Source organism: Pleurodeles waltl, chromosome 7, assembly GCF_031143425.1.
Source record: "Pleurodeles waltl isolate 20211129_DDA chromosome 7, aPleWal1.hap1.20221129, whole genome shotgun sequence".
In the NCBI taxonomy this organism is placed as follows: domain Eukaryota; kingdom Metazoa; phylum Chordata; class Amphibia; order Caudata; family Salamandridae; genus Pleurodeles; species Pleurodeles waltl.
Window position 1 is genome coordinate 1,121,562,153 of NC_090446.1, and position 20,302 is coordinate 1,121,582,454.

At 40.0% G+C, this 20,302-nt stretch overlaps 5 non-coding genes across 5 annotated transcripts; all 5 read right to left on the reverse strand.

Moving 5' to 3' along the window:
* Nucleotides 1-1,922: 1,922 nt before the first annotated feature.
* TRNAR-CCU (transfer RNA arginine (anticodon CCU)) lies at nt 1,923-1,995 on the reverse strand. The gene has a single exon. It is a non-coding gene; the product is annotated as a tRNA-Arg (tRNA).
* Nucleotides 1,996-11,042: 9,047 nt separating this feature from the next.
* On the reverse strand, nt 11,043-11,115 carry TRNAR-CCU (transfer RNA arginine (anticodon CCU)). The gene has a single exon. It is a non-coding gene; the product is annotated as a tRNA-Arg (tRNA).
* Nucleotides 11,116-13,319: 2,204 nt separating this feature from the next.
* Nucleotides 13,320-13,392, reverse strand: TRNAR-CCU (transfer RNA arginine (anticodon CCU)). Its single transcript has one exon. It is a non-coding gene; the product is annotated as a tRNA-Arg (tRNA).
* Nucleotides 13,393-15,599: 2,207 nt separating this feature from the next.
* On the reverse strand, nt 15,600-15,672 carry TRNAR-CCU (transfer RNA arginine (anticodon CCU)). Its single transcript has one exon. It is a non-coding gene; the product is annotated as a tRNA-Arg (tRNA).
* A 4,484-nt stretch (nt 15,673-20,156) lies between these two features.
* On the reverse strand, nt 20,157-20,229 carry TRNAR-CCU (transfer RNA arginine (anticodon CCU)). Its single transcript has one exon. It is a non-coding gene; the product is annotated as a tRNA-Arg (tRNA).
* Nucleotides 20,230-20,302: the final 73 nt, after the last annotated feature.

Below are 20,302 nucleotides of genomic sequence, written 5' to 3' on the forward strand. Positions count from 1 at the left end.
AGGAATACAACTGCACTTGCAGTTCTAACAACATCAACCCGAACTAGCATTTCCTTCTTCTGATATACATATTTAGAGAGAGATTTTTAATGATCGGTGCTTAGCAGAAAGGAGATACTTATGGCAAAAGGTTTACTTTTTGCACACTGTAGATCATTACTGGAAAGATAGACTCTATCTGCATATTTACACATCATTTTTAATATGACTCAGAAATGTCATGCCGTTTTTTGAACAAATTATTACATGGTTTGTGAGAACGTCTAATTCAGCACTACAGCTTCTGCTTTCATTCTCCATGCCTGAAAACATAATCTTCCATATGAAACAACAAAAGACTAGGAATTTTTTGTTTTTTTTTAGTGATGGCATTGAAATGTGCAGTAAGAAATAAAGTACCTTTGTCATACATAAAAAGGATAACGCAAGTCACCTCCGAGTTCATTCACCCCACAGAGGAATTCTGTCTTCACCCACTTTCCTCTATGTGATCACTAAGCTACTCGACAACTTGCAATACCTTTACAACATATGACAGGGTGTGTTTTATCCCACACATCCATTCAAACATATATCTTTTCTGCTCAGACATAAAACAAGCACATTTCTCCATTCCTATCCTAGCAGTGGAGAAACTGCTCTACTGTGGTACTTGAACAGGTGGCGGAGTAAAGTTTGTTGGAATTGGTTATTTTATCAGCACGCTTCCGTGCTAATGTTGTTAATAAGGAAGACCCTTAGGAAACTATATAAACATCTCCAAAATACATCTTCTTCCACCCCAGAAAGAACTCAAACCCACAATCCCTTTGTGAGTATTTGACTGCCTTAGAATTAGGCCAACGGGTTGCACAGGAGTGCTGTTAACCAATAGCTACAAACACTTTCTAAAAATACGACACATATTCTACATGTTTGTCGCTCCCACTCAGGTATAAAAGAAGTTCATATCACCTTTAAAGAGTCCCCAGCTGTGGTGATTAAAGTTTGAAATGGCTGCATTTAAGGGAACTAGTTAATCCATCATGCTTCAGTCCCACTGTTCTTACGAGTGAAGGACCTGGTGTGGCAGACTCCTACGATATAATTTGGCCATCTTGTTTGTTCACAATATATGCACTCTTAAGGGAACAACAGGTAGTACTAACAAAGTATTACAATCTGCGCTAAATGTATGCTCTAGGTTTGGAAAATTAGAGTTGGGCAAGGCTAAAACTAAACGTCTGCCTTGGCCCTTAGTTGGCATGGCAAATTTTCAAAATAGAGAGAGGACAAGCATCCCAGGCAGTGTCCCAATATCTCTCTAATGTCCTTGTTGAAACCAAAGGTTGTTAAACAGGACATACAATCTACATCAACTAAAAGCAGACAAGTAAAGCTGCCTTTCACAGGTGTCCCATCAACTTCTCAGTCTAACAACACCCCGGGTGTTTTGAAAAATCTATTTAACTGCCATCATTGAAACACCACCCTGCCCTCCCTAAACTCAGTTTGATTTCTAAGACTAGGGGCCCAGCGATAGTAGCATAAAATAGGGTGCACTGTCTTCCCATCTGCTGCACTTTTTTCGAAAAATACTTCTTTATCAACATAGCAGTTTCACATGGTATTTTTAATTATTCAACAGTTTATACATTCAAGTGGTGAAATAAGTACATGTTTTAATGCTAAATGGGAGACTGCCTGCGAGTGCTATCCAAAGGAGGACATAAAAAATGTCTACCCAGAAAGGTGGGTTGAAATCCCATTCTCCAGACTGGGCCCAAGAGTAGGATATGTAGGCAAATGTTTTTGAGTTCCAGCACTTGTGTTTTGAAGGTAGATTGATGTTCCATAGCTCCAAAGTCTATGTAAAGCAAGGGCTGAATTGTGTGGTTTGTGCTTTGAAAATCTAAAAGTCAAGAGCTGAATGTACAGAGTTTCACCCCAGATGGGACTTGAACCCACAATCCCTGGCTTAGGAGGCCAGTGCCTTATCCATTAGGCCACTGGGACCATGTTGATACTCCTCTCCCCTGTCTTCCAAATACAAGATCCACTCCCTATCATGTGGTCTCTACCGCAGTTTAAGTCTATGGAATCACTTATACAATACATTCACAACAAGCAATCCATGGATAACTCCCCTCTCTTTAAAGTCCTTACAACTATTCAAATATCTAATATACCCTCACCTGGAAGAACAACACAATGCGGACGCTAAACTCTCCTAACTTCACTTCACATGTCACAACAAAATGCCCACTGCTCGAGCCAGCAGGAAACATCAAGGCAGCTCAAGGAATACAACTGCACTTGCAGTTCTAACAACATCAACCCGAACTAACATTTCCTTCTTCTGATATACATATTTATAGAGAGATTTTTAATGATCGGTGCTTAGCAGAAAGGAGATACTTATGGCAAAAGGTTTACTTTTTGCACACTGTAGATCATTACTGGAAAGATAGACTCTATCTGCATATTTACACATCATTTTTAATATGACTCAGAAATGTCATGCCTTTTTTTGAACAAATTATTACATGGTTTGTGAGAACGTCTAATTCAGCACTACAGCTTCTACTTTCATTCTCCATGCCTGAAAACATAATCTTCCATATGAAACAACAAAAGACTAGGAATTTTTTGTTTTTTTTGAGTGATGGCATTGAAATGTGCAGTAAGAAATAAAGTACCTTTGTCATACATAAAAAGGATAACACAAGTCACCTCCGAGTTCATTCACCCCACAGAGGAATTCTGTCTTCACCCACTTTCCTCTATGTGATCACGAAGCTACTCCACAACGTGCAATACCTTTACAACATACTACAGGGTGTGTTTTATCCCATACATCCATTCAAACATATATCTTTTCTGCTCAGACATAAAACAAGCACATTTCTCCATTCCTATCCTAGCAGTGGAGAAAATGCTCTACTGTGGTACTTGAACAAGTGGCGGAGTAAAGTTTGTTGGAATTGGTTATTTTATCAGCACGCTTCAGTGCTAATGTTGTTAAGAAGGAAGACCCTTAGGAAACTAGATAAACATCTCCAAAATACATCTTCTTCCAACCCAGAAAGAACTCAAACCCACAATCCCTTTGTGAGTATTTGACTGCCTTACCCATTAGGCCAACGGGGTTGCACAGGAGTGCTGTTAACCAATAGGTACAAACACTTTCTAAAAATACGACACATATTCTACATGTTTGTCGCTCCCACTCAGGTATAAAAGAAGTTCATATCACCTTTAAAGAGTCCCCAGCTGTGGTGATTAAAGTTTGAAATGGCTGCATTTAAGGGAACTAGTTAATCCATCATGCTTCAGTCCCACTGTTCTTACGAGTGAAGGACCTGGTGTGGCAGACTCCTAAGATATAATTTGTCCATCTTGTTTGTTCACAATATATGCACTCTTAAGGGAACAACAGGTAGTACTAACAAAGTATTACAATCTGCGCCAAATGTATGCTCTAGGTTTGGAAAATTAGAGTTGGGCAAGTCTAAAACTAAACGTCTGCCTTGGCCCTTAGTTGGCATGGCACATTTTCAAAATAGAGAGAGGACAAGCATCCCAGGCAGTGTCCCAATATCTCTCTAATGTCCTTGTTGAAACCAAAGGTTGTAAAACAGGACATACAATCTACATCAACTAAAAGCAGGCAAGTAAAGCTGCCTTTCACAGGTGTCCCATCAACTTCTCAGTCTAACAACACCCCGGGTGTTTTGAAAAATCTATTTAACTGCCATCATTGAAACACCACCCTGCCCTCCCTAAACTCAGTTTGGTTTCTAAGACTAGGGACCCAGCGATAAAGGCATAAAATAGGGTGCACTGTCTTCCCATCTGCTGCACTTTTTTCGAGAAATACTTCTTTATCAACATAGCAGTTTCACATGGTATTTTTAATTATTCAACAGTTTATACATTCAAGTGGTGAAATAAGTGCATGTTTTAATGCTAAATGGGAGACTGCCTGTGAGTGCTATCCAAAGGAGGACATAAAAAATGTCTAGCCAGAAAGGTGGGTTGAAATCCCATTCTCCATACTGGGCCCAAGAGTAGGATATGTAGGCAAATGTTTTTGAGTTCCAGCACTTGTGTTTTGAAGGTAGATTGATGTTCCATAGCTGCAAAGTCTATGTAAAGCAAGGGCTGAATTGTGTGGTTTGTGCTTTGAAAATGTAAAAGTCAAGAGCTGAATGGACAGAGTTTCACCCCAGATGGGACTTGAACCCACAATCCCTTGCTTAGAAGGACAGTGCCTTATCCATTAGGCCATTGGGGCCACGTTGATACTGCTCTCCCCTGTCCTCCAAATACAAGATCCACTCCCTATCATGTGGTCTCTACCGCAGTTTAAGTCTATGGAATCACTTATACAATACATTCACAACAAGCAATCCATGGATAACGTCCCTCTCTTTAAAGTCCTTACAACTATTCAAATATCTAATATACCCTCACCTGGAAGAACAACACAATGCGGACGCTAAACTCTCCTAACTTCACTTCACATGTCACAACAAAATGCCCACTGCTCGAGCCAGCAGGAAACATCAAGGCAGCTCAAGGAATACAACTGCACTTGCAGTTCTAACAACATCAACCCGAACTAGCATTTCCTTCTTCTGATATACATATTTATAGAGAGATTTTTAATGATCGGTGCTTAGCAGAAAGGAGACACTTATGGCAAAAGGTTTACTTTTTGCACACTGTAGATCATTACTGGAAATATAGACTCTATCTGCATATTTACACATCATTTTTAATATGACTCAGAAATGTCATGCCGTTTTTTGAACAAATTATTACATGGTTTGTGAGAACGTCTAATTCAGCACTACAGCTTCTGCTTTCATTCTCCATGCCTGAAAACATAATCTTCCATATGAAACAAGAAAAGACTAGGAATTTTTTGTTTTTTTTGAGTGATGGCATTGAAATGTGCAGTAAGAAATAAAGTACCTTTGTCATACATAAAAAGGATAACACAAGTCACCTCCGAGTTCATTCACCCCACAGAGGAATTCTGTCTTCACCCACTTTCCTCTATGTGATCACTAAGCTACTCCACAACTTGCAATACCTTTACAACACACGAGAGGGTGTGTTTTATCCCACACATCCATTCAAACATATATCTTTTCTGCTCAGACATAAAACAAGCACATTTCTCCATTCCTATCCTAGCAGTGGAGAAAATGCTCTGCTGTGGTACTTGAACAGGTGGCGGAGTAAAGTTTGTTGGAATTGGTTATTTTATCAGCACGCTTCAGTGCTAATGTTGTTAAGAAGGAAGACCCTTAGGAAACTAGATAAACATCTCCAAAATACATCTTCTTCCACCCCAGAAAGAACTCAAACCCACAATCCCTTTGTGAGTATTTGACTGCCTTAGAATTAGGCCAACGGGGTTGCACAGGAGTGCTGTTAACCAATAGCTACAAACACTTTCTAAAAATACGACACATATTCCACATGTTTGTCGCTCCCACTCAGGTATAAAAGAAGTTCATATCACCTTTAAAGAGTCCCCAGCTGTGGTGATTAAAGTTTGAAATGGCTGCATTTAAGGGAACTAGTTAATCCATCATGCTTCAGTCCCACTGTTCTTACGAGTGAAGGACCTGGTGTGGCAGACTCCTAAGATATAATTTGTCCATCTTGTTTGTTCACAATATATGCACTCTTAAGGGAACAACAGGTAGTACTAACAAAGTATTACAATCTGCGCCAAATGTATGCTCTAGGTTTGGAAAATTAGAGTTGGGCAAGTCTAAAACTAAACGTCTGCCTTGGCCCTTAGTTGGCATGGCACATTTTCAAAATAGAGAGAGGACAAGCATCCCAGGCAGTGTCCCAATATCTCTCTAATGTCCTTGTTGAAACCAAAGGTTGTAAAACAGGACATACAATCTACATCAACTAAAAGCAGGCAAGTAAAGCTGCCTTTCACAGGTGTCCCATCAACTTCTCAGTCTAACAACACCCCGGGTGTTTTGAAAAATCTATTTAACTGCCATCATTGAAACACCACCCTGCCCTCCCTAAACTCAGTTTGGTTTCTAAGACTAGGGGCCCAGCGATAAAAGCATAAAATAGGGTGCACTGTCTTCCCATCTGCTGCACTTTTTTCGAGAAATACTTCTTTATCAACATAGCAGTTTCACATGGTATTTTTAATTATTCAACAGTTTATACATTCAAGTGGTGAAATAAGTGCATGTTTTAATGCTAAATGGGAGACTGCCTGTGAGTGCTATCCAAAGGAGGACATAAAAAATGTCTAGCCAGAAAGGTGGGTTGAAATCCCATTCTCCATACTGGGCCCAAGAGTAGGATATGTAGGCAAATGTTTTTGAGTTCCAGCACTTGTGTTTTGAAGGTAGATTGATGTTCCATAGCTGCAAAGTCTATGTAAAGCAAGGGCTGAATTGTGTGGTTTGTGCTTTGAAAATGTAAAAGTCAAGAGCTGAATGGACAGAGTTTCACCCCAGATGGGACTTGAACCCACAATCCCTTGCTTAGAAGGACAGTGCCTTATCCATTAGGCCATTGGGGCCACGTTGATACTGCTCTCCCCTGTCCTCCAAATACAAGATCCACTCCCTATCATGTGGTCTCTACCGCAGTTTAAGTCTATGGAATCACTTATACAATACATTCACAACAAGCAATCCATGGATAACGTCCCTCTCTTTAAAGTCCTTACAACTATTCAAATATCTAATATACCCTCACCTGGAAGAACAACACAATGCGGACGCTAAACTCTCCTAACTTCACTTCACATGTCACAACAAAATGCCCACTGCTCGAGCCAGCAGGAAACATCAAGGCAGCTCAAGGAATACAACTGCACTTGCAGTTCTAACAACATCAACCCGAACTAGCATTTCCTTCTTCTGATATACATATTTATAGAGAGATTTTTAATGATCGGTGCTTAGCAGAAAGGAGACACTTATGGCAAAAGGTTTACTTTTTGCACACTGTAGATCATTACTGGAAATATAGACTCTATCTGCATATTTACACATCATTTTTAATATGACTCAGAAATGTCATGCCGTTTTTTGAACAAATTATTACATGGTTTGTGAGAACGTCTAATTCAGCACTACAGCTTCTGCTTTCATTCTCCATGCCTGAAAACATAATCTTCCATATGAAACAAGAAAAGACTAGGAATTTTTTGTTTTTTTTGAGTGATGGCATTGAAATGTGCAGTAAGAAATAAAGTACCTTTGTCATACATAAAAAGGATAACACAAGTCACCTCCGAGTTCATTCACCCCACAGAGGAATTCTGTCTTCACCCACTTTCCTCTATGTGATCACTAAGCTACTCCACAACTTGCAATACCTTTACAACACACGAGAGGGTGTGTTTTATCCCACACATCCATTCAAACATATATCTTTTCTGCTCAGACATAAAACAAGCACATTTCTCCATTCCTATCCTAGCAGTGGAGAAAATGCTCTGCTGTGGTACTTGAACAGGTGGCGGAGTAAAGTTTGTTGGAATTGGTTATTTTATCAGCACGCTTCAGTGCTAATGTTGTTAAGAAGGAAGACCCTTAGGAAACTAGATAAACATCTCCAAAATACATCTTCTTCCACCCCAGAAAGAACTCAAACCCACAATCCCTTTGTGAGTATTTGACTGCCTTAGAATTAGGCCAACGGGGTTGCACAGGAGTGCTGTTAACCAATAGCTACAAACACTTTCTAAAAATACGACACATATTCCACATGTTTGTCGCTCCCACTCAGGTATAAAAGAAGTTCATATCACCTTTAAAGAGTCCCCAGCTGTGGTGATTAAAGTTTGAAATGGCTGCATTTAAGGGAACTAGTTAATCCATCATGCTTCAGTCCCACTGTTCTTACGAGTGAAGGACCTGGTGTGGCAGACTCCTAAGATATAATTTGTCCATCTTGTTTGTTCACAATATATGCACTCTTAAGGGAACAACAGGTAGTACTAACAAAGTATTACAATCTGCGCCAAATGTATGCTCTAGGTTTGGAAAATTAGAGTTGGGCAAGTCTAAAACTAAACGTCTGCCTTGGCCCTTAGTTGGCATGGCACATTTTCAAAATAGAGAGAGGACAAGCATCCCAGGCAGTGTCCCAATATCTCTCTAATGTCCTTGTTGAAACCAAAGGTTGTAAAACAGGACATACAATCTACATCAACTAAAAGCAGGCAAGTAAAGCTGCCTTTCACAGGTGTCCCATCAACTTCTCAGTCTAACAACACCCCGGGTGTTTTGAAAAATCTATTTAACTGCCATCATTGAAACACCACCCTGCCCTCCCTAAACTCAGTTTGGTTTCTAAGACTAGGGGCCCAGCGATAAAAGCATAAAATAGGGTGCACTGTCTTCCCATCTGCTGCACTTTTTTCGAGAAATACTTCTTTATCAACATAGCAGTTTCACACGGTATTTTTAATTATTCAACAGTTTATACATTCAAGTGGTGAAATAAGTGCATGTTTTAATGCTAAATGGGAGACTGCCTGTGAGTGCTATCCAAAGGAGGACATAAAAAATGTCTAGCCAGAAAGGTGGGTTGAAATCCCATTCTCCATACTGGGCCCAAGAGTAGGATATGTAGGCAAATGTTTTTGAGTTCCAGCACTTGTGTTTTGAAGGTAGATTGATGTTCCATAGCTGCAAAGTCTATGTAAAGCAAGGGCTGAATTGTGTGGTTTGTGCTTTGAAAATGTAAAAGTCAAGAGCTGAATGGACAGAGTTTCACCCCAGATCGGACTTGAACCCACAATCCCTGGCTTAGAAGGACAGTGCCTTATCCATTAGGCCATTGGGGCCACGTTGATACTGCTCTCCCCTGTCCTCCAAATACAAGATCCACTTCCTATCATGTGGTCTCTACCGCAGTTTAAGTCTATGGAATCACTTATACAATACATTCACAACAAGCAATCCATGGATAACGTCCCTCTCTTTAAAGTCCTTACAACTATTCAAATATCTAATATACCCTCACCTGGAAGAACAACACAATGCGGACGCTAAACTCTCCTAACTTCACTTCACATGTCACAACAAAATGCCCACTGCTCGAGCCAGCAGGAAACATCAAGGCAGCTCAAGGAATACAACTGCACTTGCAGTTCTAACAACATCAACCCGAACTAGCATTTCCTTCTTCTGATATACATATTTATAGAGAGATTTTTAATGATCGGTGCTTAGCAGAAAGGAGACACTTATGGCAAAAGGTTTACTTTTTGCACACTGTAGATCATTACTGGAAATATAGACTCTATCTGCATATTTACACATCATTTTTAATATGACTCAGAAACGTCATGCCGTTTTTTTAACAAATTATTACATGGTTTGTGAGAACGTCTAATTCAGCACTACAGCTTCTGCTTTCATTCTCCATGCCTGAAAACATAATCTTCCATATGAAACAAGAAAAGACTAGGAATTTTTTGTTTTTTTTGAGTGATGGCATTGAAATGTGCAGTAAGAAATAAAGTACCTTTGTCATACATAAAAAGGATAACACAAGTCACCTCCGAGTTCATTCACCCCACAGAGGAATTCTGTCTTCACCCACTTTCCTCTATGTGATCACTAAGCTACTCCACAACTTGCAATACCTTTACAACACACGAGAGGGTGTGTTTTATCCCACACATCCATTCAAACATATATCTTTTCTGCTCAGACATAAAACAAGCACATTTCTCCATTCCTATCCTAGCAGTGGAGAAAATGCTCTGCTGTGGTACTTAAACAGGTGGCGGAGTAAAGTTTGTTGGAATTGGTTATTTTATCAGCACGCTTCAGTGCTAATGTTGTTAAGAAGGAAGACCCTTAGGAAACTAGATAAACATCTCCAAAATACATCTTCTTCCACCCCAGAAAGAACTCAAACCCACAATCCCTTTGTGAGTATTTGACTGCCTTAGAATTAGGCCAACGGGGTTGCACAGGAGTGCTGTTAACCAATAGCTACAAACACTTTCTAAAAATACGACACATATTCTACATGTTTGTCGCTCACACTCAGGTATAAAAGAAGTTCATATCACCTTTAAAGAGTCCCCAGCTGTGGTGATTAAAGTTTGAAATGGCTGCATTTAAGGGAACTAGTTAATCCATCATGCTTCAGTCCCACTGTTCTTACGAGTGAAGGACCTGGTGTGGCAGACTCCTCAATATAATTTGGCCATCTTGTTTGTTCACAATATATGCACTCTTAAGGGAACAACAGGTAGTACTAACAAAGTATTACAATCTGCGCCAAATGTATGCTCTAGGTTTGGAAAATTAGAATTGGGCAAGGCTAAAACTAAACGTCTGCCTTGGCCCTTAGTTGTCATGGCAAATTTTCAAAATAGAGAGAGGACAAGCATCCCAGGCAGTGTCACAATATCTCTCTAATGTCCTTGTTGAAACTAAAGGTTGTTAAACAGGACATACAATCTACATCAACTGAAAGCAGACAAGTAAAGCTGCCTTTCACAGGTGTCCCATCAACTTCTCAGTCTAACAACACCCCGGGTGTTTTGAAAAATCTATTTAACTGCCATCATTGAAACACCACCCTGCCCTCCCTAAACTCAGTTTGGTTTCTAAGACTAGCAGCCCAGCGATAGTAGCATAAAATAGGGTGCACTGTCTTCCCATCTGCTGCACTTTTTTCGAGAAATACTTCTTTATCAACATAGCAGTTTCACATGGTATTTTTAATTATTCAACAGTTTATACATTCAAGTGGTGAAATAAGTACATGTTTTAATGCTAAATGGGAGACTGCCTGCGAGTGCTATCCAAAGGAGGACATAAAAAATGTCTAGCCAGAAAGGTGGGTTGAAATCCCATTCTCCAGACTGGGCCCAAGAGTAGGATATGTAGGCAAATGTTTTTGAGTTCCAGCACTTGTGTTTTGAAGGTAGATTGATGTTCCATAGCTGCAAAGTCTATGTAAAGCAAGGGCTGAAATGTGTGGTTTGTGCTTTGAAAATGTAAAAGTCAATCGCTGAACGTACAGAGTTTCACCCCAGATGGGACTTGAACCCACAATCCCTGGCTTAGGAGGCCAGTGCCTTATCCATTAGGCCACTGGGGCCACGTTGATACTGCTCTCCCCTGTCCTCCAAATACAAGATCCACTCCCTATCATGTGGTCTCTACCGCAGTTTAAGTCTATGGAATCACTTATACAATACATACACAACAAGCAATCCATGGATAACTCCCCTCTCTTTAAAGTCCTTACAACTATTCAAATATCTAATATACCCTCACCTGGAAGAACAACACAATGCGGACGCTAAACTCTCCTAACTTCACTTCACGTCACAACAAAATGCCCACTGCTCGAGCCAGCAGGAAACATCACGGCAGCTCAAGGAATACAACTGCACTTGCAGTTCTAACAACATCAACCCGAACGAGCATTTCCTTCTTCTGATATACATATTTATAGAGAGATTTTTAATGATCGGTGCTTAGCAGAAAGGAGATACTTATGGCAAAAGGTTTACTTTTTGCACACTGTAGATCATTACTGGAAAGATAGACTCTATCTGCATATTTACACATCATTTTTAATATGACTCAGAAATGTCATGCCGTTTTTTGAACAAATTATTACATGGTTTGTGAGAACGTCTAATTCAGCACTACAGCTTCTGCTTTCATTCTCCATGCCTGAAAACATAATCTTCCATATGAAACAACAAAAGACTAGGAATTTTTTGTTTTTTTTTAGTGATGGCATTGAAATGTGCAGTAAGAAATAAAGTACCTTTGTCATACATAAAAAGGATAACGCAAGTCACCTCCGAGTTCATTCACCCCACAGAGGAATTCTGTCTTCACCCACTTTCCTCTATGTGATCACTAAGCTACTCGACAACTTGCAATACCTTTACAACATATGACAGGGTGTGTTTTATCCCACACATCCATTCAAACATATAACTTTTCTGCTCAGACATAAAACAAGCACATTTCTTCATTCCTATCCTAGCAGTGGAGAAACTGCTCTACTGTGGTACTTGAACAGGTGGCGGAGTAAAGTTTGTTGGAATTGGTTATTTTATCAGCACGCTTCCGTGCTAATGTTGTTAATAAGGAAGACCCTTAGGAAACTATATAAACATCTCCAAAATACATCTTCTTCCACCCCAGAAAGAACTCAAACCCACAATCCCTTTGTGAGTATTTGACTGCCTTAGAATTAGGCCAACGGGTTGCACAGGAGTGCTGTTAACCAATAGCTACAAACACTTTCTAAAAATACGACACATATTCTACATGTTTGTCGCTCCCACTCAGGTATAAAAGAAGTTCCTATCACCTTTAAAGAGTCCCCAGCTGTGGTGATTAAAGTTTGAAATGGCTGCATTTAAGGGAACTAGTTAATCCATCATGCTTCAGTCCCACTGTTCTTACGAGTGAAGGACCTGGTGTGGCAGACTCCTACGATATAATTTGGCCATCTTGTTTGTTCACAATATATGCACTCTTAAGGGAACAACAGGTAGTACTAACAAAGTATTACAATCTGCGCCAAATGTATGCTCTAGGTTTGGAAAATTAGAGTTGGGCAAGGCTAAAACTAAACGTCTGCCTTGGCCCTTAGTTGGCATGGCAAATTTTCAAAATAGAGAGAGGACAAGCATCCCAGGCAGTGTCCCAATATCTCTCTAATGTCCTTGTTGAAACCAAAGGTTGTTAAACAGGACATACAATCTACATCAACTAAAAGCAGACAAGTAAAGCTGCCTTTCACAGGTGTCCCATCAACTTCTCAGTCTAACAACACCCCGGGTGTTTTGAAAAATCTATTTAACTGCCATCATTGAAACACCACCCTGCCCTCCCTAAACTTAGTTTGATTTCTAAGACTAGGGGCCCAGCGATAGTAGCATAAAATAGGGTGCACTGTCTTCCCATCTGCTGCACTTTTTTCGAAAAATACTTCTTTATCAACATAGCAGTTTCACATGGTATTTTTAATTATTCAACAGTTTATACATTCAAGTGGTGAAATAAGTACATGTTTTAATGCTAAATGGGAGACTGCCTGCGAGTGCTATCCAAAGGAGGACATAAAAAATGTCTAGCCAGAAAGGTGGGTTGAAATCCCATTCTCCAGACTGGGCCCAAGAGTAGGATATGTAGGCAAATGTTTTTGAGTTCCAGCACTTGTGTTTTGAAGGTAGATTGATGTTCCATAGCTCCAAAGTCTATGTAAAGCAAGGGCTGAATTGTGTGGTTTGTGCTTTGAAAATCTAAAAGTCAGGAGCTGAATGTACAGAGTTTCACCCCAGATGGGAGTTGAACCCACAATCCCTGGCTTAGGAGGCCAGTGCCTTATCCATTAGGCCACTGGGGCCATGTTGATACTCCTCTCCCCTGTCTTCCAAATACAAGATCCACTCCCTATCATGTGGTCTCTACCGCAGTTTAAGTCTATGGAATCACTTATACAATACATTCACAACAAGCAATCCATGGATAACTCCCCTCTCTTTAAAGTCCTTACAACTATTCAAATATCTAATATACCCTCACCTGGAAGAACAACACAATGCGGACGCTAAACTCTCCTAACTTCACTTCACATGTCACAACAAAATGCCCACTGCTCGAGCCAGCAGGAAACATCAAGGCAGCTCAAGGAATACAACTGCACTTGCAGTTCTAACAACATCAACCCGAACTAACATTTCCTTCTTCTGATATACATATTTATAGAGAGATTTTTAATGATCGGTGCTTAGCAGAAAGGAGATACTTATGGCAAAAGTTTTACTTTTTGCACACTGTAGATCATTACTGGAAAGATAGACTCTATCTGCATATTTACACATCATTTTAAATATGACTCAGAAATGTCATGCCTTTTTTGAACAAATTATTACATGGTTTGTGAGAACGTCTAATTCAGCACTACATCTTCTGCTTTCATTCTCCATGCCTGAAAACATAATCTTCCATATGAAACAACAAAAGACTAGGAATTTTTTGTTTTTTTTGAGTGATGGCATTGAAATGTGCAGTAAGAAATAAAGTACCTTTGTCATACATAAAAAGGATAACGCAAGTCACCTCCGAGTTCATTCACCCCACAGAGGAATTCTGTCTTCACCCACTTTCCTCTATGTGATCACTAAGCTACTCCACAATTTGCAATACCTTTACAACATACGACAGGGTGTGTTTTATCCCACACATCCATTCAAACATATATCTTTTCTGCTCAGACATAAAACAAGCACATTTCTCCATTCCTATCCTAGCAGTGGAGAAAATGCTCTACTGTGGTACTTGAACAGGTGGCAGAGTAAAGTTTGTTGGAATTGGTTATTTTATCAGCACGCTTCAGTGCTAATGTTGTTAAGAAGGAAGACCCTTAGGAAACTAGATAAACATCTCCAAAATACATCTTCTTCCAACCCAGAAAGAACTCAAACCCACAATCCCTTTGTTAGTATTTGACTGCCTTACCCATTAGGCCAACGGGGTTGCACAGGAGTGCTGTTAACCAATAGCAACAAACACTTTCTAAAAATACGACACATATTCTACATGTTTGTCGCTCCCACTCAGGTATAAAAGAAGTTCATATCACCTTTAAAGAGTCCCCAGCTGTGGTGATTAAAGTTTGAAATGGCTTCATTTAAGGGATCTAGTTAATCCATCATGCTTCAGTCCCACTGTTCTTACGAGTGAAGGACCTGGTGTGGCAGTCTCCTACGATATAATTTGGCCATCTTGTTTGTTCACAATATATGCACTCTTAAGGGAACAAAAGGTAGTACTAACAAAGTATTACAATCTGCGCCAAATGTATGCTCTAGGTTTGGAAAATTAGAGTTGGGCAAGTCTAAAACTAAACGTATGCCTTGGCCCTTAGTTGGCATGGCAAATTGTCAAAATAGAGAGAGGACAAGCATCCCAGGCAGTGTCCCAATATCTCTCTAATGTCCTTGTTGAAACCAAAGGTTGTTAAACAGGACATACAATCTACATCAACTAAAAGCAGGCAAGTAAAGCTGCCTTTCACAGGTGTCCCATCAACTTCTCAGGCTAACAACACCCCGGGCGTTTTGAAAAATCTATTTAACTGCCATCATTGAAACACCACCCTGCCCTCCCTAAACTCAGTTTGGTTTCTAAGACTAGGGGCCCAGCGATAGTAGCATAAAATAGGGTGCACTGTCTTCCCATCTGCTGCACTTTTTTCGAGAAATACTTCTTTATCAACATAGCAGTTTCACATGGTATTTTTAATTATTCAACAGTTTATACATTCAAGTGGTGAAATAAGTACATGTTTTAATGCTAAATGGGAGACTGCCTGCGAGTGCTATCCAAAGGAGGACATAAAAAATGTCTAGCCAGAAAGGTGGGTTGAAATCCCATTCTCCAGACTGGGCCCAAGAGTAGGATATGTAGGCAAATGTTTTTGAGTTCCAGCACTTGTGTTTTGAAGGTAGATTGATGTTCCATAGCTGCAAAGTCTATGTAAAGCAAGGGCTGAATTGTGTGGTTTGTGCTTTGAAAATGTTAAAGTCAAGAGCTGATTGTACAGAGTTTCACCCCAGATGGGACTTGAACCCACAATCACTGGCTTAGGAGGCCAGTGCTTTATCCATTAGGCCACTGGAGCCATGTTAATGCTGCTCTCCCCTGTCCTCCAAATACAAGATCCACTCCCTATCATGTGGTCTCTACCGCAGTTTCAGTCTATAGAATCACTTATACAATACATTCACAACAAGCAATCCATGGATAACTCCCCTCTCTTTAAAGTCCTTACAACTATTCAAATATCTAATATACCCTCACCTGGAAGAACAACACAATGCGGACGCTAAACTCTCCAAACTTCACTTCACATGTCACAACAAAATGCCCACTGCTCGAGCCAGCAGGAAACATCAAGGCAGCTCAAGGAATACAACTGCACTTGCAGTTCTAACAACATCAACCCGAACTAGCATTTCCTTCTTCTGATATACATATTTATAGAGAGATTTTTAATGATCGGTGCTTAGCAGAAAGGAGATACTTATGCAAAAGGTTTACTTTTTGCACACTGTAGATCATTACTGGAAAGATAGACTCTATCTGCATATTTACACATCATTTTTAATATGACTCAGAAATGTCATGCCATTTTTTGAACAAATTATTACATGGTTTGTGACAACGTCTAATTCAGCACTACAGCTTCTGCTTTCATTCTCCATGCCTGAAAACATAATCTTCCATATGAAACAACAAAAGACTAGGAATTTTTTGTTTTTTTTGAGTGATGGCATTGAAATGTGCAGTAAGAAATAAAGTACCTTTGTCATACATAAAAAGGATAACGCAAGTCACCTCCGAGTTCATTCACCCCACAGAGGAATTCTGTCTTCACCCACTTTCCTCTATGTGATCACTAAGCTACTCCACAACTTGCAATACCTTTACAACATATGCCAGGGTGTGTTTTATCCCACACATCCATTCAAACATATATCTTTTCTGCTCAGACATAAAACAAGCACATTTCTCCATTCCTATCCTAGCAGTGGAGAAAATGCTCTGCTGTGGTACTTGAACAGGTGGCGGAGTAAAGTTTGTTGGAATTGGTTATTTTATCAGCACGCTTCCGTGCTAATGTTGTTAATAAGGAAGACCCTTAGGAAACTATATAAACATCTCCAAAATACATCTTATTCCTCCCCAGAAAGAACTCAAACCCACAATCCCTTTGTGAGTATTTGACTGCCTTAGAATTAGGCCAACGGGTTGCACAGGAGTGCTGTTAACCAATAGCTACAAACACTTTCTAAAAATACGACACATATTCTACATGTTTGTCGCTCCCACTCAGGTATAAAAGAAGTTCATATCACCTTTAAAGAGTCCCCAGCTGTGGTGATTAAAGTTTGAAATGGCTGCATTTAAGGGAACTAGTTAATCCATCATGCTTCAGTCCCACTGTTCTTATGAGTGAAGGACCTGGTGTGGCAGACTCCTACGATATAATTTGGCCATCTTGTTTGTTCACAATATATGCACTCTTAAGGGAACAACAGGTAGTAGTAACAAAGTATTACAATCTGCGCCAAATGTATGCTCTAGGTTTGGAAAATTAGAGTTGGGCAAGGCTAAAACTAAACGTCTGCCTTGGCCCTTAGTTGGCATGGCAAATTTTCAAAATAGAGAGAGAACAAGCATCCCAGGCAGTGTCCCAATATCTCTCTAATGTCCTTGTTGAAACCAAAGGTTGTTAAACAGGACATACAATCTACATCAACTAAAAGCAGACAAGTAAAGCTGCCTTTCACAGGTGTCCCATCAACTTCTCAGTCTAACAACACCCCGGGTGTTTTGAAAAATCTATTTAACTGCCATCATTGAAACACCACCCTGCCCTCCCTAAACTCAGTTTGGTTTCTAAGACTAGGGGCCCAGCGATAGTAGCATAAAATAGGGTGCACTGTCTTCCCATCTGCTGCACTTTTTTCGAGAAATACTTCTTCATCAACATAGCAGTTTCACATGGTATTTTTAATTATTCAACAGTTTATACATTCAAGTGGTGAAATAAGTACATGTTTTAATGCTAAATGGGAGACTGCCTGCGAGTGCTATCCAAAGGAGGACATAAAAAATGTCTAGCCAGAAAGGTGGGTTGAAATCCCATACTCCAGACTGGGCCCAAGAGTAGAATATGTAGGGAAATGTTTTTGAGTTCCAGCACTTGTGTTTTGAAGGTAGATTGATGTTCCATAGCTGCAAAGTCTATGTAAAGCAAGGGCTGAATTGTGTGGTTTGTGCTTTGAAAATGTAAAAGTCAAGAGCTGAATGTACAGAGTTTCACCCCAGATGGGACTTTATCCCACAATCCCTGGCTAAGGAGGCCAGTGCCTTATCCATTAGGCCACTGGAGCAACGTTGATATGGCTCTCCCCTGTCCTCCAAATACAAGATCCACTCCCTATCATGTGGTCTCAATCGCAGTTTAAGTCTATGGAATCACTTATACAACACATTCACAACAAGCAATCCATGGATAACTCCCCTCTCTTTAAAGTCCTTACAACTATTCAAATATCTAATATACCCTCACCTGGAAGAACAACACAATGCGGACGCTATTCTCTCCTAACTTCACTTCACATGTCACAACAAAATGCCCACTGCTCGAGCCAGCAGGAAACATCAAGGCAGCTATAGGAATACAACTGCACTTGCAGTTCTAACAACATCAACCCGAACTAGCATTTCCTTCTTCTGATATACATATTTATAGAGAGATTTTTAATGATCGGTGCTTAGCAGAAAGGAGATACTTATGGCAAAAGGTTTACTTTTTGCACACTGTAGATCATTACTGGAAAGATAGACTCTATCTGCATATTTACACATCATTTTTAATATGACTCAGAAATGTCATGCCTTTTTTTGAACAAATTATTACATGGTTTGTGAGAACGTCTAATTCAGCACTACAGCTTCTGCTTTCATTCTCCATGCCTGAAAACATAATCTTCCATATGAAACAACAAAAGACTAGGATTTTTCTTTTTTTTTTTAGTGATGGCATTGAAATGTGCAGTAAGAAATAAAGTACCTTTGTCATACATAAAAAGGATAACGCAAGTCACCTCCGAGTTCATTCACCCCACAGAGGAATTCTGTCTTCACCCACTTTCCTCTATGTGATCACTAAGCTACTCCACAACTTGCAATACCTTTACAACATACGACAGGGTGTGTTTTATCCCACACATCCATTCAAACATATATCTTTTCTGCTCAGACATAAAACAAGCACATTTCTCCATTCCTATCCTAGCAGTGGAGAAAATGCTCTGCTGTGGTACTTGAACATGTGGCGGAGTAAAGTTTGTTGGAATTGGTTATTTTATCAGCACGCTTCAGTGCTAATGTTGTTAAGAAGGAAGACCCTTAGGAAACTAGATAAACATCTCCAAAATACATCTTCTTCCACCCCAGAAAGAACTCAAACCCACAATCCCTTTGTGAGTATTTGACTGCCTTAGAATTAGGCCAACGGGGTTGCACAGGAGTGCTGTTAACCAATAGCTACAAACACTTTCTAAAAATACGACACATATTCTACATGTTTGTCGCTCCCACTCAGGTATAAAAGAAGTTCATATCACCTTTAAAGAGTCCCCAGCTGTGGTGATTAAAGTTTGAAATGGCTGCATTTAAGGGAACTAGTTAATCCATCATACTTCAGTCCCACTGTTCTTACGAGTGAAGGACCTGGTGTGGCAGACTCCTCAATATAATTTAGCCATCTTGTTTGTTCCCAATATATGCACTCTTAAGGGAACAACAGGTAGTACTAACAAAGTATTACAATCTGCGCCAAATGTATGCTCTAGGTTTGGAAAATTAGAATTGGGCAAGGCTAAAACTAAACGTCTGCCTTGGCCCTTAGTTGTCATGGCAAATTTTCAAAATAGAGAGAGGACAAGCATCCCAGGCAGTGTCACAATATCTCTCTAATGTCCTTGTTGAAACTAAAGGTTGTTAAACAGGACATACAATCTACATCAACGGAAAGCAGACAAGTAAAGCTGCCTTTCACAGGTGTCCCATCAACTTCTCAGTCTAACAACACCCCGGGTGTTTTGAAAAATCTATTTAACTGCCATCATTGAAACACCACCCTGCCCTCCCTAAACTCAGTTTGGTTTCTAAGACTAGCAGCCCAGCGATAGTAGCATAAAATAGGGTGCACTGTCTTCCCATCTGCTGCACTTTTTTCGAGAAATACTTCTTTATCAACATAGCAGTTTCACATGGTATTTTTAATTATTCAACAGTTTATACATTCAAGTGGTGAAATAAGTACATGTTTTAATGCTAAATGGGAGACTGCCTGCGAGTGCTATCCAAAGGAGGACATAAAAAATGTCTAGCCAGAAAGGTGGGTTGAAATCCCATTCTCCAGACTGGGCCCAAGAGTAGGATATGTAGGCAAATGTTTTTGATTTCCAGCACTTGTGTTTTGAAGGTAGATTGATGTTCCATAGCTGCAAAGTCTATGTAAAGCAAGGGCTGAAATGTGTGGTTTGTGCTTTGAAAATGTAAACGTCAAGAGCTGAACGTACAGAGTTTCACCCGAGATGGGACTTGAACCCACAATCCCTGGCTTAGGAGGCCAGTGCCTTATCCATTAGGCCACTGGGGCCACGTTGATACTGCTCTCCCCTGTCCTCCAAATACAAGATCCACTCCCTATCATGTGGTCTCTACCGCAGTTT